This window comes from Vulpes vulpes, chromosome 7 (genome assembly GCF_048418805.1).
Source record: "Vulpes vulpes isolate BD-2025 chromosome 7, VulVul3, whole genome shotgun sequence".
NCBI lineage: Eukaryota > Metazoa > Chordata > Mammalia > Carnivora > Canidae > Vulpes > Vulpes vulpes.
Genome location: NC_132786.1, coordinates 111318421 through 111340858, shown reverse-complemented (window position 1 = coordinate 111340858; position 22438 = coordinate 111318421). Strand labels below are relative to the sequence as shown.

Genomic DNA, 22438 nt, shown 5'->3' with positions numbered 1-22438 from the left:
AGAAGCTTTGAGAGTAGACTAATAAGTATTAGAAACCATTAAGAAGAACCAATACTTTAAGGAGTGTGGTCCCTGCCCTCCCCAAAGATGCTCAACCCTCAGAATTGCCTGGAGATGCTATCTATAGACCAAGCAACCCAGTAAACCTAATGATAAAGCTAGCTTTTCAGTATACTGGAGGAGAATGGATTATTTGTTGAGCAATTTTACAAGTCATTAACATTTATGAAAAAGAAAGAAAAAGAAGAAAGAAAGAAAGAAAGAAAGAAAGAAAGAAAGAAAGAAAGAAAGAAAGAAAGAAACAAGCATTCACACCTTTTACAAGACCAAAATAAACCTCAGGCCTTTGCACAGCTGTTCCACCCACTAGGCGCCCTCCCCCTGCTTGTCTGCCTAGCAAACTCCCACACACCCTCCATAAGCATCTCACATTAACACTTCCTTTGTGGTTTCTTCCTAATTTCCTTTCAAAAAAATCCATAGATATGTTTTATTGTCTACTCCCACTTGATGTGGGTTACCATCTTGTCACAAATACAGTACTGCAGTATAATAATTTGCAGTCCCCTAAATGGAGTGTTTACTCATTCTTTTAACTTCAGCAAGCCCCGCACCTCAACCAGCATCAGCCACGGAGTAGACATTCAGAGTCTTTTTTTTCTTTTTTAAGATTTTATTTATTTATTCATGAGAGACAGACAGACAGAGAGAGAGAGAGAGAGAGAGAGAGAGAGAGAGAGGCAGAGACACAGGCAGAGGGAGAAGCAGGCTCCATGCAGGGAGCCCGATGTGGGACTTGATCTTGAGTCTCCAGGATCAGGCCCTGGGCTGAAGGTGGCGCTAAACCACTGAGCCACCAGGGCTGCCCAACATTCAGTCTTTGATGAATGAATGGCACATCAACATATGGAGTAATATTGCACACATTGAGATTCCAAGCATGACTTACCGAAACATTTGTGAGGAATATGTTTTGAAAAACTAGATTACAAAAGTGTATGTACAATTAGATTACAGCTATAAAAGAAGTATGGCTTTATAGACTCAAAAATAAAACCATCAAAGTATATGCTTCTGTTAGAGCAATTAAAATACTTTCTCTCGTTTCATTGCCTTTCCAAATTTGTTTTCTGTGATAGCTTGTCACCCATGGGGTTAACATGGCTGTCACAGGATGTTAGAATGAGACTCTTCCTGTAATCGGTTTCAACTGAAGCATCAATCCAATAAATACAGATTCGAACAACAGAGGTACAAACCTGTCCATCACTCTCAAATGCAGAATGTAGAAAGTTAGTGAAAATCTCTCAAATTTTGGATGGTTCAATGAGATCAAAGGTATGTAAAGCATTAGAGAAGAGCTGTGGGGAAGAGTTTGATGAAATGGGCTTGTTTCTGTTTTTTCTTTTTTTCTTTTCAGAGTGGCATGTTGTCTTGTTCCGCTCCCTCATATTCTTCTTTAGGGAGAAGGTAGGGCTGTCAGAGGGCAACATTGAGCCATCTGCCTAGAGGCCTGGAGGGCAGTCGCCCTTGGGATAAGGTTGCCTCCAACATGTCCACTCAGAAAGTGTTGAGACTTTGTCCCTGACCCTAGGAGACTCAGAAAACTAGTGACGGATTTACAACTGAGAAAGTGAAGCCAAGTGTGGAGTACAGTCTGAGCCTGCCCCAGAAATCTTGAGGAAAAGAGAGAAGGCCCAGATAGTTGCTTTGTTGAGATTAGACCAGTCTCCCAGGGTTTTGAGGGGCAAGGGATATAAGAGTTTCCCCACAGTGAGAAAGAGAAGGCGTGGACATTAAGCTGGAATGGGATTGTTGGGGCTCCTGTCCCAGAGGGCCAGCCAAAGAGGTGAGGACACTGGAGGGGGTGGCGGAGTCAGGGGCTTAAGTCCAGTGAGGGAGGTCTGACAAAGGAGCCTCATTTAACAGCTCAGATGATGTTCGTTTCTGCTTGAGTCAAGGAAACTGTAAGAGAGAGGGGTCCTGACAGGAAACCTCCGAAGAGTCCTCCAAAGTACTTTATGGGAGAAACAGAAAGCAGCTTTCACCAAATTTGGGGTCTGGCTCATAAAGCACAATTTCCCCAACCTAAGGAGACTTGTCTGTTTCCTTGGGGGACCTGGGTGGCTCAGTCTGTTAATCATCTGACTCTTAATTTCAGCTCAGATTATGATCCAAGGGTTGTGAGATCGAGCCCTGCATGGAACTTCACACTGGATGCAGCCTGCTTAAGACTCTCTCCCTCTGCCCCAACTAGCCCCCTCCCTACCACTTGCACTCTCACACTCTCTCTCCAAAAAATAAAAAATAAAAATAAATTTTTAAAAAATTGAAAAAAAAGAACTGCCCTCTTTTTCTTCCTCTCCCAGACCTCCCCTGCTGGGACCTTGCTTGAGAGTAATACAGGCGGTAGGCAAGTCGGCAGCACCACGCTCCTTGTTCTGAGAAGCAGGTCCAAATTAGTGGAGGGAAGGAAATGTTATGCCCAGTTAATTTTGGCATTTTGATGATTATAAATTGCCGAACTTCATATAGTCTGCAAATTAAGAGGGTTTGTTACTTAAAGCAAATGTTTTCTAAGAGAAAGGGAAAGTCAGGAGCCTGCAGGAAAAAGGATTGCCACAGGCAAAAGATTACCACCAGAGGATAACGTTCAAAAGGATGGTGGGGGTTAAAACCTAAATGGTGTTTTGATTCCAATCCACACATGGGGCTTGTTCAATATTGCCAGTTGCATTAGGAGAATCAGTCAGTCTCCTCTCTTAATGCCCCAAGAAGTCATAAGAAGTCCAGTTTGGAAAGTTTGTTCGCTTTTGATTTTTATTTTAAATGTTATTTAAACCCTCACGAGCTGTGGAACATCCTGCAGTAGTTCATATGCCCTTGGACGAGAAAGCTTGGATCATTGAACATAGGGTGGAAGGAAACTCACAAGCCATCGTGTCTTCCCTCTCATTTTACAAATAAGGAAACTTACGGGATAGAGAGTTTGAGTGACTTGCCCCCAACGTCACTGCTGGTTAATAGCAAAACGACTTCTGACATGCCACACTTCCTTTTCTGATCTGCTCCAAGATTTCCACAGCCTGCTGTAGCTACACCCCCAGTCTGAAAGGAATCTGAAAATAGAAGAGAAGTGGGCAATTTCCTAACAATGCTGATCAGAAGTTACTGTCTTTGCTACAAGAGCGTCAGAGAGGGGCTCACAAAGCAAGCTTTTAGGGAATGTAGGAAGGTAATTACCTTCCTTTATAATTCATTAGTCATTGTCCTTGTAACCTGAGGCCCTTTGAAATACAACTTGTATTTAGTAGCGTGGATTCAGAAGACTTTGGACATTAATATGTCTAAGAGAGCCTCTTTCATCAGTTTATTATATTTTCCTTTGACAGGCTTAAATGATTTTTAGAACTTATCTTCACGTTTAGTTAAAAACGACAAAACAGCTAAGATCATAGAGAAAGAATGTTTTGATTGCAATTAATGATTACCGAATATATCTCCTTTAAAGGAACATGAAAATGGAGCTTACCTATTTAAGTGACTTCCTGAGATGAAATTAATTAGGCTTTCAAATCGAGGATTGAAGAAAGGATCATCTGTCCCCAAGCAACTCCCTTAGCAATCTGCTGCAGCATCATTATATGTACCTATTGCTTTAGGGTAAAATAGCCTGTCATCTAAGGATTCTGGGAAAATGCAAATATATTACCTAGAATGGGACATCAACATTTCCTGTGTTCCTTAAAGAGATGACATGATGAAAAATGGCAACCAGGACGGAGACCTTGGCTTGGGTTGAATGGGGGTGGAGGAGATGAGAAATGTTCTGGGCAGCAGCTTATCTCAGGACAGACTGACACAGCATCCAGAGAAGCAACCAGAGAGAAGGGAAGCAGAAAGAAGGCATTGTTTCTTAGTGTGCTTCACATCATTAGTCCTTAGGAAAATGCAAATCAAAGTCACAATAAGATGTCACTTCACACCCACTAGAATAGTTATAATCAAAAAGGTGGGCAGTAGGTGTTGGTAAGACTGTGAAGAAGATGGAACTCTCACACATTGCTGATGGGAATGTAAAATTGTGCAGCTGCATTGGAAAACATTTTGGCAGTTCCCAAAAGTTATAGAGCTACAAAAAGATCAGCATTTCTACTCCTGGGTATATACCCGAGAAACCTGAAAACATAATATCTGCCCGAAACCTTGTATATGACCATTCAGAGTAGCATTATTTATAGCACCGATAAGTGGAAACAACCAGATTGTCTATCTGGATGAATGGATAAATTGTCCACCAATTGATGAATGGATAAACACATGCGGTATATCCATATAGTGAACTATTACCTTGTCGAAAAGGGAATGAAGGACTGATTCATACTACACCACATCACCTGGAAGTCACTGTGGCAAGTGAAAGAAGCCAGTCACAAAATGCAGTCATGTTGTATGATTCCGTTTATAACAAGCGTCCAGAGTAGGAAAATCCATAGGCAGAAAGTCAGTTAGTGGTTTCTAGGGACTGGGAGATGGAGGAATGGAGTAACAAGTAAGAGGTTTCTTAGGGGATGATGAAAATATTCTAGAAGTACATGGGGCAGTAATGCCTGCACAAATTTGTGAACTAAAAGCAATTGTACCATAGACTTTAAAGAGGTGCATTTTGTGGTATATGAATTCTATCTCAACAAAAGAATTATAGGGTTAGATGATGCAGAGCAGAGAGAGGATGACCACAGAGACAAGTTCCATGTGTAGTGGAGAGATCACGGATCTCAAGCAGAGGGGAATTCCTTCGATTTCAACCATTTTAAAATTTTTTTTTTTAATTTTTTTTTTTTATTTATTTATGATAGTCACAGAGAGAGAGAGAGAGAGGCAGAGACACAGGCAGAAGGAGAAGCAGGCTCCATGCACCGGGAGCCCGATGTGGGATTCGATCCCCGGTCTCCAGGATCGCGCCCTGGGCCAAAGGCAGGCGCCAAACCGCTGCGCCACCCAGGGATCCCCGATTTCAACCATTTTAACAAGGAGGCGGCATAAGGTTTCAGAGGCAGGAGTATGGAAACCTTTTCCAAATTGTTCTATTTTCTCAATGGAATAAAATCAAAGTCATCATCAGTTTAGTAGAAGAAGAAACTTGGGGAGGTTTGAGAAGGGAAGTGTGGATAGTACAGTATCTTTGGGAGAATGGGAACATGATGTGACAAGAGCCTACCTGAGGTTTGTGGTCATGCATTTAAAGTGGCATGGGGCATCTGGATTTCATGTTTTCCTCCACCCACATTGAGCCCACTGAAACAGGTGCAAGGTTGGTGGAGATTGAACCATGGTTGGTGTTTTCCAAGCTAGTGTACTATACTCTTGAGATTGTGCACAAGAGTCATTATGATGAGCTATGGAATCTAAGTGGAATAATGTGGGATGCAAGGATGTGAGAAGGTTAGCAGAGAAAATGTGTGCAAGTTAATGGATTAAGTGCTTTAAGGGGCTGAAAATGGTGAAGGTGGGAGTAGTAGAAGGAGTGGGCTGGAAATTTAGGAAGTAGAGACTGTCAGAATTAGGATGATGGAAATTGAAACTCTATAGTTGAGGATTTATCTTTGGATATGAGTGGCTGCGATAAGGTGGAGGATGAGATCATTAACCCATGGAATCAAAAAAAGGTGATTTTAAAAGATTATTTATTTATTCATGAGAGACAGACAGAGAGAGAGGCAGAGACATAGGCAGAGGGAGAAGCAGGCTCCCCACACAGAGCCTGATGCAGGACTCAATCCCAGGACCCCAGGATCATGCCCTGAGCCAAAGGCTCAACCACTGAGCCACCCAAGCACCCCAACAAAAGGTGATCTAAAGTACTGCTAAGCCATCCAATGCCTCAACTTAGACAATATGTGTTTGGAGTAGAAAAAGCACAGTGATCGAGCCTCCCTAGCACTGGAGAAAGACGTCCATTGAAGAACACAGATCACTGAAGTTTGGAAGTTAAAGGATTCTAGGGTGGTTGTAGGACAATTCTGGTGAGGATGCCCACTGGCTCACTGAGTCTAGACTAGACTAGTCTTCAGCTGTAGAAGAGGTGCTAATGGACTGAGCAAAATGAGGTGAGCCAGAGCGTCCTAAGATGTAGGTGTATATGTGGGGTTCTTACTCTTTCTAGAAGCAGGTGCTGACTATTGCTTCTTTCCTCTCATCTAGACACCACATTTCATCCATTCATTCAAATTTAGGCTGAAGCTGTAGACTGGGTGGACGTAGATGTCCCACATCTGGCACAGCTGTGAGGACTCCGGCCACCAGTTCAGGAGTAATAAGGAAAGCCAAAGGGATTCATGCTTTCTTTAAGCAAATATAAGGGAGTACGTTACAACATTCAGATTCTGATGAATCAAAACTAAGGACAAAGGGGGACAGACAGGAGACAAGAAAGCATCTTGAAACATTCTTAAAATGCTCAGACCCCATAAAACATTTGATCACAACTAGGTTTAAATCAAGGCTTTCCCACATCTGGTTGTGTGACCTTGGGCCATTTCCTTTATCATTTTGGTATTTTGTTTCTTTTTAAAACTTACTTCAATAATGTGTTGGAGTTCACGGGACAAACATCTTATTGGCTTTATATTTAAAGGCTTTATTATACACAATCTTGTATTTTAAAAATTAGGCAGAAGGGTGCCTGGGTGGCTCAGTCAATAGAGCATGCAACTTTTGATCTCAGGGTTGTGAGTTTGAGCCCCACATTGCGGGTAGAGGTTACTTTTTTTAATAAGTAGGCAGAAAAGGAAGATGACTCCATTATTTTGCAAGATAAATGTTTACATTGTTGCTTTCTTTGCAAATTGAATAATCTGCCTTCAAAATAGAATTAAACTCTCCAAATCACAATGCTGGCTTGTTAGACATTTATCTCATTGGGCACCTGAGGTCATCTCTTATATTAAGTGTTGGGATCTTTCACTCCAGCACTTGAACAGACTGTAGTAAACAGGGACAGCTCAGCTCAAAAGGCAAAGGAAGGGCTTTTTGTACTTTGACACACTTCTTTTGTTTGGATATTCAGGGTAAACATTGGTAAGGCTGTAGTGGGTTCAGGCTGTATGGAGACAGGGGATAAAACTAGATATTTTAAGATTCCTTGTTTTGATTTTGGAATAATAAGAAAGAAATTTCATCCTTATGCATTACTTCTGGAAGATGCCTCTTCTGCTGGTATCTGGCATCTCCTTAGAGCCTTTATGTTGATATATTGCAAACATCGTATAGTGACACCCGATTTGTCACTGTTCTGGACTCACAAGGCCAATGTTTTAAATGAGGTCTTTATCGTTGCTGTTTCAGGCACAGGAAGGCGGGAGGGAATAGGACTGTGGGCTCAGCCAAATGGGTCACTGTCTGGTCAAGTAGGACTGCCTCTAACACTCAGTCCAAGTGATGCTCATTCTCCCAGTTGGCTGAACATGGCAACCAGACCTTCCATGGGAGATTTGCTTCAGTGCTCCACAGCCATTCATGGAAGAAGGTGGCTTATAAGTATCCATTTATGTGTTCAGTTAATATGTATTGATCTCCTAAGTGGTACCTAGTTACTGGGTACTTTTACAATTAAGAGAAGGTAGTACCTTGTTAGCATGTGGGCCAGCATTTCCTTTTCATTCAGTGCTTGTTATTCAGACAATATCTTCCTTGAGAGAATTAAAATGTTCACATATATCTCATTTAATCCTAAAGTCATTGTTTTCCAAGTTCTTGAATTGGCTAGTCCTTTGATAAAGCAAACTATCCAACAAGATCACCAAAGATTCCACTCAAATTAATAAAAGTAACCACTACAGAATACAATTTATTAAAATAGCTTTGGTTTCTCTACCTTTCTCCACCAATTCTTTTCACAGAGGTATCCAGCTATGTGGGATTTCCTTATGTTAGGAATTTTGGTAGAGATGAAAGCAAAAAGACTCCCAAGTAATTTTTTTTTTGAAATTTATAAAAGCCAAAGTCCTTTGAAGAGATAATGTTAATCTCTTAGTATGAGACCATATGGATTGAATTTTTTTTTTTTTGAGGGCAAGGAAAGAGAAGAAAGATTGCCCAAGGTTGAAAAGATTCCTTTCCTCCAAGCAGGTCTGAACTTTCTCTCTTGCAGGAGCCCTTCTATTAGGATGGCTGCATAGTCCATCTTGGAAGGCTGACCTCACTCAAGTGTGCCACAGAAGATGCTGAGCTTGAAGGAATCATATAGTGTCTCCATAGTAACCAGAGGGGCCAATGGTAACAAAGCAGTGTGATGGTGTTCTGGAAAAGCCCAAGAAACGTAGCTTGACTGTCACAGTAAGAAGAGGTGGCAGTTAAATAATGTCTGAACCTGAATTTTGAACACTTTCAGAAGTGGGCGGAGCTCAGATTCAGAATTAAAATAATGTAAAGGAATATATACAATGGAATATTACTCAACCATAAAAAAGAATGAAATTTTGCCACTTGCAGCAACATGGATGGAGCTAGAGGATATAATTATGCTAAGTGAATTAAGTCAGCCAGAGAAACACAAGTACCATATGATCACACTCAATGTGGAATTTAAGAAGTAAAACACATAAACAAAGGGAAAAAAGAGACATGCCAAAAAATACATTCAATTCTAGAGAACAAACGGATGGTTACCAGTTTGGAGGTGAGTGGGGGATGGGCAAAATAGGTGAAGAGGGTTCAGAGTACTGTTATCATGAGGAACACTGAGTAATTTATAGAAATTTTTACACTATTTTATTGAATGCTGCTGCCAGTGAATGTGAAATAATTACCCTTGTGAATTAGAAACGTATGAAGATCTAGCGAGGTGGATGTTAAGGACTGACAAAAACAGAAGTTTATAGAATATGGTGCATGTGATGGGGATAAGCTGGTGCAAAGGCTTCAAGTTCATTTATCCTTTGAATATTCACTGGTCCATGAAAAGTGGTTTAGAAAATCATCCAAAGATTCATTTACCACAAAAAGGAGCACACTTTCTGAGGTCTGAAGGGATTGGTACTTGAAGATACTCCAGTCAGCAGGGGGTCGTGTGGAGCATTCTGTAGATGGGATTGTTTCAAATCTGCAGCTGACTGGGAACCCTTCGGGAGGCTGAGCCCACTTCCAGCCGGAGCTGGCGAACCACTTTCTTCATGGTGCTCATGAGAGCCGGGCAGATTACTCGGTGCATGGATCGGTTGGGCCATGGGTCCTCAGGGCCAGACAGAGGGGCAGCCTAGAATTGATAAATCACTATATTGCATACCCCAAAACTAACATAACATTGTATGTCAACTATATTGGAATTAAAATAAAATAAAATAAAATAAAATAAAATAAAATAAAATAAAATAAAATAAAATAAAATAAAATAAAATAAAATAAAAATTTTAAAAATGATGTAAAGGAAAATTATGAAATGCAATTTTCTTACACATCTATGTTGGTGGACTAGGATTCACTCCTACTACACTAACTTGCATATAGCTTTGCAATTTGCAAAGTTGTTTCCTTACCTTAATTACTTATGTCTTAGAGTAAATACATGAACAAGCATTATTATCACCCTTGTTGTAGAGGTCAGAGAACTGAGATTCGGAGAAATGGAACAGATTCCCTAAGAAGGCATAGCCAACTAGTAGCGGAGTCAAGAATCAAGGTCAGCTGCACCTGCCTCAGCTAGATCCCTATTCTTTTCAATATGAGATGCTGCCTTTCTAATAGGGAAATGAATAGCATTCACTAGGTGCTACTGAGGAGCTGGCTAAAGTTATTTATATATAACTCACTTGCAACTTAGGCCACATTAAACAATAATAGAATCAGATCTCCATCATAAGTTCTTGGAGTCCTCGTGGGAGAATTTACTCAGAGTTTTCTACCCAGCTGCTTTGAGCCCCAGGCTCCTTCCCAGGCCTTGGGCATTCCTCCCATCCTCAAGGGAGCTGCTCCTCTTGGTTTGTCCCTTTAGGGTTTGATATTCTCTCCAGGTTTCCCCTTCCTTGTTGCCCCAAACATAAGCACAGGGCTCTATTCTGCTCCAAGGGTGTGACTAACCTATAGGGAAAGAGTCAGCTCATGACCGCTTATAACAGGTTGTAAAAAAGCTTATAAATTTCTTATAGCAGGGCTCCCCGCTCTCTTAGCATGGAAATGTGACCTCCGAAACCTGAAATCTTCAGCTATAATTTGCTTCCCCAGTTGCAGATGTTACCCAGGTAGAATATGAAATGTCATCATTTCCGCACTGTCCATCACCCTGCCTTGGCTTTATGAACCACAGTGTCCAACCTAGACCCCATGGCTCATCATTTCCAACCTTATCTCGTCCCTTCATTCTCCTTTCTTCTTATTTACCTAATAAAACGACATCCCTACCTGAGCCCTACATGCTCCTTTCCCATGTTGACACCAGCACAGCTACACAGAACAGCTGAAAACATTGCATTCGATATGACAGCTGCACCAAATCTCACAGCCTAGACGATTGATTTCACCATTAATCCATGAGCCCCTAGTTCCTATGAGCCTTCAGCTGTGCTGATCAATATGCTACCTTTCTCCAGTCTTTGAATATGCTAAAAAAAAATGACTACCTACCTTTTCCTCTCTCCTGACATGTTCCAGGCTCCCTCTCCCCCTCCTCTCTTAGATATTGGCCTTGCTTCTTAATTCATCCTACTACACCATAAGCATGTGCATCCATTTTATCCTTCTTTGCCTTGGTCCTCATGGGGGAAATGTCCCTCTTCCCACCAAGCCCATCCCTCTGGTTTCTGCAGCCATCATCTTTCACTCTCCTAGACCACCATTTCTGTCTACTAGGAATCATTCTTCTCTCATATACTTATACTTGAATATCTCCCATCCTGATAAACCCCACATTCTCCCTCCCAACTCTCTCTGCCCTCAGAGAACTTGCCATTGTTCTTCTCAACACCACAGCAAGACTTCCAAAGAAGTGGTCCATATGCACCATGTTTCCACTTCCCTACCTCCCCTTCTCTGAAGTGCCACCCACTACTTTCCATCAAAACTTAACCAAGGTCAACAATTACTTTCTGTTTTCCAAAATCAGCGCCCAGTTGCTTCCTCAGATTTCCTTTATTCCTTCGGCAGAACTCAGTCCCACGGATGACTCCTTCATTACTGAAGCACTTCTCTCTTGACTTCTTTTCCAGCATATTCTCATGGCTTTTCTCTTATCTCCCTGGCCTCGGTATTCTTGAGCGTCTCTTTTTTATCTGAAGAAAATGTTGCCTTTCTTCAACATCCTGCCTGGGGCTCTTTTTCTTGTCTCACATTTTCTTCTAAGGTAATCTCATCAATTCCCATGCCTTCAAATATTAGTGATTAATCGAAATCCCCCAATAGTAGTTCAGCTTTGTTGAGCTCCAGACATTGATATTGAACCAGTCTTTCCCATTTAATTAAATGTCAAAACCCCTTACCACAATGTTCAAGCCAGAAATCTGCAAAAGCAGCCTGTTTTCTCACTCACCTCTACTCCTTGGTCACAATCCATTAACAGGACCTATGTGTATCTCCAAAAGTGCAACTCTCTCTTCTTTCCCTCTCTTCCTACCTCCATTCTCACTATCACCTCTCACCAGGACTTTTGCAACTGCATCATGCTTGCTTTCGTTCCCCCCCCCCGACCTTGTCTCACTACAAAAGCTCTGTCCCATAGCAATGAAAACCATCCTTTTATTTTATTTTTTTTAAACCATCCTTTTAAAACATAAATCATCTGACTCTCATGTTCTAAACCCACTAAAGGCCTCCGCTTTCACTAAAGGAAACCCCAACTTCTTATAATGCCTCCAAGCTGCAGGTGATCTGATATCTCCTCTGACCCTGTACTATGTTGCTCACACACTCGATTAGTTTGTTCCAGTTACACTGAATCTCCATTGGGCCACTACACATGCTGTTTCTTCTGTCAGTAACTTTTCTCCCCAAAAGCATCCCCTAACTGTATTTTCTCAAAAGTCTTAGAGCTAACTTCCTTGCCACCCATTCAGAAAGTTCTGAGAGCTTATAGGGCATTCAGATATTGTTCCTTATTCTAACATTCATCTAAAAAATAATAATAATAAAAAGCACCCTACTCCTACATCATAGAAGGGGATGGACGGAATTTAGTCATAGCAAATTGAGAGTCCATTAAATCCAGAAGTCCTGGCCCAACTGAACCAGATGAGATCATATACTTCCCTTGACTTCTTGAGCATGGATCTGAGGGAGTTCTGTTATGTGAAAGCAAGTGGATTAAAGTCATATTTCCTTTTTATGCAGAGTGATTGGCACCTAGTCTGTAACACATGATCTGTCATTTCTGACCATCTGTCATGTCTGACCCCCAGTGTTAGGTCTTTTAGCATCTTCTTGACTAGTTTGGGATCTTTCCCCGATCTGATTTTGTGGCTTAGCCATTAGCCATTATGAAAATCAGAGTCAACAGAGTCTGTCCTGTAATGGTTTGCTGCGCCATATGGCCAATAAAAAGATTATGATAATTGGTCCTTTTAAAATACACCTTGTCTTTGACTCTGTATGGCCAATGAAATCATTTATTTCTTTTTTCAAGGCCAAATACCTATGCAGGTGTTGGGGGCATGTACTTCATAACTGACTTCTCATTGAGTCATGTCTGGGAGGGCTTTCTAGTCTTTTAAATTTAATCTGCATGCCTATAAAATTTCAAACTTCAGTAATGTGTGATTTAGAAAAATGTAGGAGATAATACCTCTCCCATTAACAAAAGTCATTTAGAATCATGGTACAAGACAGCACGTTCCTCAACAACAAAAGAAACAAATTACTACATGCAACAACATGGATGAATTTCATATGCATCATACTAAGCAAAAGAAGCAAATTTCAAAAGATCACATATTGAGTGATTGAATTTATATGATATTCTGGAAAAGACAAAAGTACAGGGACAGAAAACAGATCAGAAGTTGACCGGGATGGAGGCATGGCTAGCAGTGTGGAGAGAGGGGTATTGAACACAAAGCGGCATGAAAGAATTTTTCTGGGATGATGAAACTGTTCTATATTTTCATTATGGTAATGATTACACAGCCATATGCTTCCTATGGTACGTTTTATGTGTCATCTCGGCTAGGTTATAGTACCCAGATATTCAGTCAAACATAAATCTGGATGGTATTGTGCAAGTATTTTGTAGATACGGTTAACACTTACTAAGTAGAGGAAGTTATCTCTGAGAGTGTGGGTGGGCCTCATCCAATCAGTTGAAAGGCCTTAGGGAGGAAGAAGAAATTCCCCCTCAAGACTGTAGCTTTAATTCCTGCCAAGGTTTCTAGGCTGCCAGCCTTCTCCTGTGGACTTGGGCTTGTCAGCCCCTACAATTGTGTGAGCCAATTTCTTGAAATAAATTTATCTATCATCCATCTCTCTCTCTCTCTCTCTCTCTCTCTCCCCCTTCTTTTCTTTGTCTATTTAGATATGATCTCCTACTGTTTCTGTTTCTCTGAAGAACCTAACTCATACAATGTTTATCAAACATTTTAGAAATATTCACCTAAAATAATAACTTTTATTGTATGTAAATTATATCACAACGAATCTGATTTTAAAAAAACTGATTTGTAATATTAGTCAGGATTCCATTTTAGGATGTACAGAAGAAAGTATACATGTGTGGGCATGCATGTGTGCCCGTGTACATTTGCCATGTGTGCCTTTGCAGGTATGTGTGTTTCTATAAAGGCTATGAGGAAGGTGGGTGAGTTTGAAAAAAAAGTCTTTAATCATGAAAGCGGAGCGATTAAAAGAAGTTCTCTGTTTGCAGTCTGGGCTGATTAGGAGGTGGATCCACAGCAAAAGGAGACAGCCCCAGTGCAACAGGACACCAGTTGGTTTCTGTCACTGTACTAATGAGGCCTAACACTTGGGAGGGAAGTCAAATTAAAAGTTAACTATGATTTGTTGAGTACTCCCTAGTCACAAGAGGCTGTGCCATGTGGTTCAGTGTAAACAAGGTTAATAAAGTATAGTTACTGTCCTCAATGTGCTCACAGTCTAGCAGGGAGCATATTAACAATTCCACAAATAACCGTTACCCTGGACACAGAGTGGTAAGAAATATCAGCCAGAGAAAGAAAAGTCCGTAGGAAGTAAAGGGGGGTGGGGCCGAGGGGGTATCCCATTTGAGTGAAAAGGTCAAAGAGGACTTTGCAAAGCTACACATTAGCTGGATCAGGAAAGAGGAATATTTCCAGAAGCTGAAAAGGGAGATGGGGAAGAGGGTATTTGGAGAGGAGAAAACAGTACAAAACTAAATAAATAAAAGTGCAGATCTGGGAAAATGTGGACTACAGGAACTGGGAACTCCAGCAGGGCCAAAGAGACAGTAAATGCAATTTAGTTATTAATTCAATAAATACTTGTTGAGGGCTTCCTAGGGGGCCAATTTTGCTAGAATATATATATATTTGCTAGAATATATATATATATATATATATATATATATATATATATATATGGAAAAGGGGAAGATTAAGGTGAACACATGGGATAGGCAAGCCTTTCATTACAAATAGCTTTAACATGTTCCACTTCTATCAGAGAGTTGAATAAACCCAGATGTGAAAGGGGTCACCTTGTGCCTTCAGATCCAGTTAAGATTTGCTCAAGCCATCATTCTACACCCTATTAAATGCCCGATGTCTTTCTCGAGGGTTTTGATAATGCCCGGGTGCTTAGTCATCCTCACTTCTGGCTCTCATTTTCTAACCACCCTTAAATCCTTGTTTCCACATTGTGTCTTGCAGCTCTTCTGTTAAGGGTGTTCCACACCCCTCCGCCCATCCTTTTTCATGTCCTCAAGGATCAGACAGGCTCCTGTAAGTCCCCACTCACTCTTGCATCATCCATTTCTCCCTCCCTCCCTGCTGCATTATTCCAACAATACTATAGAACCTTCAAACTCGAAAACCCTTATGTCTTGCCTCAGCTACTGGCCCAATTCTGTGCTCCCATTCATGAAAACGTGTGCAGTATTTGTCTGTACTCAGTGTCCCCAAGAAGGACTCATGTCCCTTCTTGCTATTTAACAGATGGATAGAGTATGAAGAAATCATAATGGCTGGCCTTCTTCCTGGGGAACCCTCAAATGTATCAACTGCTCAGGTTTGTAGAGAACATGAATGTAACCCAGTGTCTGAGGAAGGGCAGTGGGCTAAGGTCTGTGTGCCAGCGATCTGGAAGCCAGCTAGGGAAGCCAAACTGAGGATTCCCATTCCAGAAGCAGCCTGGGAATGGCAAATTGAGGATTTCCACCCTATTTGTAGACTGACACCAAACCCTCTCATTCTCAGCCCCTCACATGGCATAGGGTCCCTTATTCTAGAGTCTCTCACTGGTCTTACTTTTTTAGGAACAAAAATCTGTCCTTCTCCCATGGGGTGTTTGAAGAGGCTAGAATTGTCATCCGGCTGTGGAAAGTGAAGAGGAACCTGCTGTCTACAGAATTTCAAGCCCATCCCATGCTTCTGGGTGGGATCTCTACCTTGAGATTTAGAACAAGAAGCTGCTCTTGGGTTGTCTGGTGGCTCAGTCGGTTAGGTGTCTGCCTTCGGCTCAGGTCATGATCCCAGGTGATCCCAGAGTCCTGGGATCCAGCCCCCACATGGGGTTCCCTGCTCAGCGGGGAGTCTGCTTCTCCCTTCCCTTATTCTTGTTCTCTCTCTCTCTTTCTCTCTCTCGCTCTCCCATCAGATGGAAAAGCCCAGGTAAAAGTCCTCTCCTGTTGCCTGGAACTGTGATACCTGAGCAGGAATTCAGGGCCACTGTCTCCAAAGCTACTGCCACCAGGGATGTCTCTAGCAAACTCAGTTTTTTTTTTTTTTTTTGATGCTGTCATATGTCAGTCATTTTAATTCAGGGACATGAATCAGTTATCAGTCAAGAACATGTGTGGAGGCAGGAGTAAAAAAAAACAAAAAACAAAAAAAACAACCAACCCCCCCCCCAAAAAAAACCCCAAAACAAACGGAAAACAAAACCATAACAAACCGGAAGCTCCATGTCTCTGAATTACTCCCTTTAGCAGCTATCCCTCGGGTGAGAAGTCATGCTTTCTCCCTTCCCCCTCCCTTCCAATCTCCTGCTAGCCTCCCATGGACCAAATCTTCCCTTTGTTCCTCCAGGCATTCCAATGACTTTGTAATAAAGTTCCCTGTTTGAATGTCCTGAAGTGGTTTCCATTCTCCGGACTGGATCCCGCCAGGCACTTTCTTCCCTGCCCCCTTACTCGGTCCCCAGCACCACCGTGTGAGTCCCGGCAGGTCTGAGCGCCCTCTGCAACCATCTCGTCTGCTTTTGTACACTTGTTTATTGCCTCCCCCTCTTCTCACGGGGAGGCCTGGATTTAGACAATAGGAATCCTCTCCTGTCTCATTCACCCTTGTGTCACCAGCACCTAGAATAAACCCTGCCACACAGTAGATGTATAAGAACTACTTGTTTGAAAGAACACATGTGACAATCAGACTTAGACACTTTGCTTGGTTCCATTTTTTAAATTATCATCAGAATTCCTTTGGCCTTAGGGACTTGACTGATAGTTTGGGGGAGACAGAGGACGAGTAGGACTTAGAGTCCTGCATCTGCTTTATGTCTTCCTGAAACTCCAGTATTCACCTTCCATTCTCCCCTCCAACCTTCCCCACACCACCTCCCTTCAGAGAGCACACCTACCCCAAATGCATCCTGTGGAAGGACAGTCTCCTCCTCTCTGGCCCCTACCCTACACCCGCATTCGGGCCTGAGCTTACCTGCCTACAGCCACACCTATCAACGGTCCCCATTTGGTAGACTGCCTCCTACCGACCTCGCCTCCTCTCTGCCAGGACAGAACAATGCCAGACAGGGTTGATTTCCCCACCAATACAAACTGTACTTCTCTTCTTAGAAGGCAAAAATACTTACTATTTTTCAATTAAAACACCTTTCAATTTAAAACACCTTTTTTAAAAATAAGATTTTATTTATTCATGAGAGACAGAGAGAGAGAGAGACAGAGACACAGGCAAAGGGAGAAGGAGGCCCAATGTGGGACTCAATCCGGCGACCCCGGGACCACGACCTGAGCCAAAGGCAGACACTCAACAGCTGAGCCACCCAGGCGTCCCTTAAAACACCTTTAAAAAAAAAACTGATGGTTTATTGCTTCTAGGTCGATATGAAATCAGGAAGGCGTTCTCAGATATGGGGAAGCGTGGCACGTGAGGATAGTCTCCCCTCTGCTGAATCAAATAACCAATCTGGAGGGTAATAAAAGAAAATAAAATCGGCTCCCTGGCTATTCTCTAGCGGCACATGCCTACCACAGATGCAAATTCAGGGAGGATAAGAACGGTGGGCACATCAGGTGCCATTCACGACCTCCCCCCTCCCCCCGCAACCTTCCAGTTTAACAAAGAAAACTCTTCCCATTCTAGTGACTTCCAGCAAGTGGAAGCTAGAAAAGAAGAAACTCAGCGAAGGTTGTGTGTGTGTGTGTGAGTGTGTGTGTGTGAGTGTGCAATCACGACGGCTGCAAAGCTCGATAGGAGCCCTAAGGATGCCAGACCTGGCCGGGAGGTGCATCGCTCGGAAAAGGCACCAAGGTGGGGAGTCACCTTCAGACCAGGTGGGAGTCGGGAGGAGAACCGACGGCTGGACGGGCCGCGGCCAGGGTTGGCGGAGGTGATGGAGCGGGCGCAACCCGCGCAGAGCACAGGAGAGGAAGAAACAGAGAAGGAGCGGGGTGGGGGTGGGCTGGGGGCGGGGGGAGTCGTCCCGGCCGCCAACGGGCTCGGGCAGGCCGCGGCGGGGCGCCCCGGAGCTCGGCTGCAGCTGCGCGCTCGCTAACCAGGCCCGCGCCCCGGGCGCCCCCAGGGGCGGGTTAGAGACGCGCGGCTCAGAGACCCGCGGCGGAAAGGGGGGGGGGCGGGGAGAGGGGGCGGAGGGGGGGAACCGGGTGGGGGCACCCGCTTATTTGCATAAAGTCCTTTTTCCCGTCCTCGGCGCTCCCGAAAATGAGAGTTGAGCATCAGGTGGCAAATCCCGTCGATCAAACTCCAGCGCCTCGCTCAGCTCCGGACCCCGAGGAAACCCCCTGCAACCATCTCGACCAGATCTGCAACCAGATCGAGGTCAATTCTCCTCCGGCGGCGGGAGAGTGGAGGTTAGAGGCGTGCGCGGGTCTCCCCCTAGTGGGCAAACGGCCTCCCCTTGCCCTCGCCGGGCGACCCGTCCCCGCCGAACAGCCAGAAGAGGAAGAGGAAGCAGGGACGTCCCAGGCTTGATTCCCAAGGGGTTCTCTTCAGTGGGAAGAACAAAACCGGGGTGGGGTCTTTACACCCCATTGGAGAATCTTTCCCTTTGGCGTGTTTGTGATTCATCAGTTGGAGTCGATTCTGGGGTCTCCCTGCAAGGAACAGTTAGCAGAGGAGGTAGGAGCAGAGTAAGCGGGGCGGTGGTAAAGGCCCAGGTCACCTTACCCCAGTAAGCCAGGGAGGTCTGCGGCAAATAGTAACTGGAGAGAGAGGCTCCCATCCTCATGGACACCATGAGTCCTGATAGCTCGTCCCTTGGACAGTGGCAGGTCAGCAGCTTGGCCAGGCTGACAGTGTCCCGTGAGGTGTCCTTGTACCTGTGTCCCCTGCCCGGTCTCGCCCTGTTGGAACAAACAGCCTTGTGGCCTATTCTTCTGGAAAAATAGGGGGAGTCATCTCTGCCCTTGACTGCTCTTGACCAGTCCTATCATAGTCTGCTCCAGCTACTCTTGGCTTTCAGCAGGAAAACTTAAAAAAAAAAAAAAAGATTTTATTTATTTATTTATTCATGAGAGACACAGAGAGAGGCAGAGACACAGGCAGAGGGAGAAGCAGGCTTCATGCGAAAACCCCATGCAGGACTCAATCCTGGAACTCCAGGATCACCACCTGAGTCAGAGGCAGATGGTCAACTGCCTGAGCCACCCAAGTGTCCCATCAGTAGGAAAACTTGAATCTATGCAATGGCCCTCAAAAGAGTTTCTGGAATTCTGAATATGTGCACACATTTTAAGTGTATGTGTGTGCGTGTGTGTGTATGTACTTGTCCTTTTAAAATTTTTTAAAAAGATTTTATTTATATATTCATGAGAGACACAGAGAAAAGCAGAGACACAGGCAGAGGGAGAAGTAAGCTCCCTGCAAAGAGCCCAATGCGGGACTTGATTCCAGGACCCCAGGATCACAACCTGAGCCATAGGCAGACTCTTAACCACAAAGGCCACCCAGGTGTCCCTATAGTTGTCCTTTGGGATGAAAGCTTATGGACTGCTAATTCATGGGGTTTCATAGTATCTATAACTAATAAATATTATAAAGCACTGGAAAAACTAGCCCCAGCAGCAATATATTGAGGCTGTAGAGTCAGAATGCCTAAATTCAAATCCAACTAGATTCTTTAGGAAAGTAACTTAATCTCTCCAAGCCTCAGTTTCTTCATTTGTAAGATAGGGATGACAATAGTAGCACTTAACCCAGTGACTTGGTGCAAAGATGAAATGATACAACATATACAATGCACTTAGCAAATTGCCTGACACATATTAATTGCTCTGTAAAGGTTGGACTTTATTACCAAGAGAAACTCCTTTAAACATGTGTAAAATGTTAGGTTCTTTAAAATCCCAGTGTGTGTATCATGCACTTTCCAATAATTTTGTGATTTTTTTTTTTTTGGATGAGGTAAAAGGGTTATTTTGTCTTTTGATTAGGAAAACATGTAATTTCTTTGAAATAACGTAAGTATCTAGGGTGATGAACTAGATTATAGAATTACAAAATTATATAATTTTAAAGCAAGCGGAGACCTGAATTATCTAATCATATCCCCTTCAATGCCATTTTATGGATATAATAATCAAGAAGCATCTTGAAAAATGACTTGTCCAGGTCAACTCCAATTTTGTGGCCACAATCCAGGACCTAATTCTGAGCTAGTTTTACCACAGCTCTCAAAGACCTTTTTAGCTTCCCCCAACCCCCATTTCATCAGATTCTCAAAGGTCTATAAAAAAGGAGATTGAGGAAAAAAAAAAAAAAAAAAGGAGATTGAGAATGGCTGTCCCATAGGAAACATCACCATCTATCAGAACTCTGCTCAAATCCCTGACTTCCTAGACCCTTTGGCTCAAAGCCAGTATTTTTTTTTCCTCTGAGCATTGTGCGTCACAGTCTCCTCACTGTGCATCTTAGTTTTATGATGCATATCACATTATATTTCTCTTTTTGTCCCATTAGAACGTAAACTTCTTGAAGACAGGAGATATGACCTTGCATCTAATAGAATCTGACAAAATAATGTTTCACGAAGGAAAGGATAGAAGGTACAAAGGTATCGGAAGGGCACTTATTTCACTGGTGAACTTGAACCTGAAAAAATTCCAGAAGACCTAAGAGAAGCCCATTGCTCATTGCTGACACTTTCTCCGGGAGACATCTGGAAACAATATGAAGTATAATCAGCCTGTAATCAGGGCCAACAGCACAGAAAGGTTAGAGGTGGGTTGTCAGGAAAAAAATCCAAAACCCATTTACACCTTGGGGACAGGACTCCAGAAACTCAGATGGAAAAAAGATGAGATTCAAGCCTGAAAATAGAATATATGTCAAGGATTTGTTCATAAGAGTGTGATTCCTTGATCTAGCTCCTAGATCAAGACCCCCAGTGAAAGAACAGAGCTGACCAAGTGCTGGGCTTGGTCCGCGCATCTGAGATTGGACAGGGTTGGGGGGTGGTTATCCCCAGCTTTGCAAATGAGAACCCAAGTGGGAAGATGCCAGCTGGGATCTGAGTCTCCCCTGTGTGTCTTCTACTGCTGCTCCTCAGCCTTTCCTCCTTACTGCGCCTCAGATTCGGCCACGGTAGGAGAGGCATGGACACACTTTCTGCCAGTGCAACAGTCGTTCTCACGGAGCAAGGCCTGTGAACCTGAGCTTATGTGTCTCAGCTTTTCACTCCATCTGTATCTTTGGGATAAATCACTAGTGGTGTAATTGCTGGGTCGTAGGGCAGCTCTATTTTTAACTCTTTGAGGAACCTCCACACAGCTTTCCAGAGTGGCTGTACCAGTTCACATTCCCACCAACAGTGCAGGAGGGTTCCCCTTTCTCCACATCCTCTCCAACATTTGTTGTTTCCTGTCTTGTTAATTTTCACCATTCTCCCTGGTATGAGGTGGTATCTCATTGTGGTTTTCATTTGTATTTCCCTGATGGCAAGTGATGCGGAGCATTTTCTCATGTGCTTGTTGGCCATTTGTAGGTCTTCTTTGGAGAAATTTCTGTTCATGTCTTTTGCCCATTTCATGATTGGATTGTTTGTTTCTTGGGCGTTGAGTTTAATAAGTTCTTTATAGATCTTGGATACTAGCCCTTTACCTGATTCGTCATTTGCAAATATCTTCTCCCATTCTGTAGGTTGTCTTTTAGTTTTGTTGACTTTTCTTTTGCTGTGCAGAAGCTTTTTATCTTGATGAAGTCCCAATAGTTCATTTTTGCTTTTGTTTCCCTTGCCTTCAGAGATGTATCTTGAAAGAAGTTCCTGTGGCCAAGTTCAAAAAGGGTGTTGCCTGTGTTCTCTAGGATTTTGATGGATTCTTGTCTCACATTTAGATCTTTCATCCAGATGCAGGGAAAACCGGAGACACCTGCACCCCAATGTTTATAGCAGCAATGTCCACAACAGCCAAACTGTGGAAGGAGCCTCGGTGTCCATCGAAAGATGAATGGATGAAGAAGATGTGGTCTGTGTATACAGTGGAATATTCCTCAGCCACTAGAAACAATGAATATCCATCATCTGCTTTGATGTGGATGGAACTGGGGGGTATTATGCTGAGGGAAGGAAGTCAATCGGAGAAGGACCAACATTACATGGTCTCATTCATTTGGGGAATATAAAATATAGTGAAAGAGATTAAAGGGGAAAGGAGATAACATGAGTGGGAAATATCAGTGTGGGTGAGAGAACATGAGAGGCTCCTAACTCTGGGAAATGAACAAGGAGTAGTGGAGAGGGAGGTGGGCGGGGGCATGGGGTGACTGGGTGACGGGCCGAGGGGGCACTTGATGGGATGAGCACTGGGTGTTATGCTATATGTTGGCAAATCAAACTCCAATAAAAAAATATACAAAAAAACACCTGAGCTTAGATCATTCTTTGCCTCCCCTGAAAGAATACGCACTAAAAGGGAGCCCTGAGCACTGTGTGTCTGAATTGGGTACGTGATCACTAACCCAAGAGAAACTCATAAAATGCAGTGCGAACTTACTGACCCCAAAGCATCCCTTTAACATGGCAGATACAGTAGCTTAAGGAAAACTTGGGGTAATGTGCTCATTTCTGA

General features: G+C 43.2%; 1 long non-coding RNA gene across 1 annotated transcript; it reads left to right on the top strand.

Moving 5' to 3' along the window:
- Nucleotides 1-18044: 18044 nt before the first annotated feature.
- Nucleotides 18045-22103, top strand: LOC140599745 (uncharacterized). Its single transcript, XR_012002753.1, has 3 exons — nucleotides 18045-18223; nucleotides 20331-20591; nucleotides 21718-22103. It is a non-coding gene; the product is annotated as an uncharacterized lncRNA (long non-coding RNA).
- The last annotated feature ends 335 nt before the right edge of the window (nucleotides 22104-22438 follow it).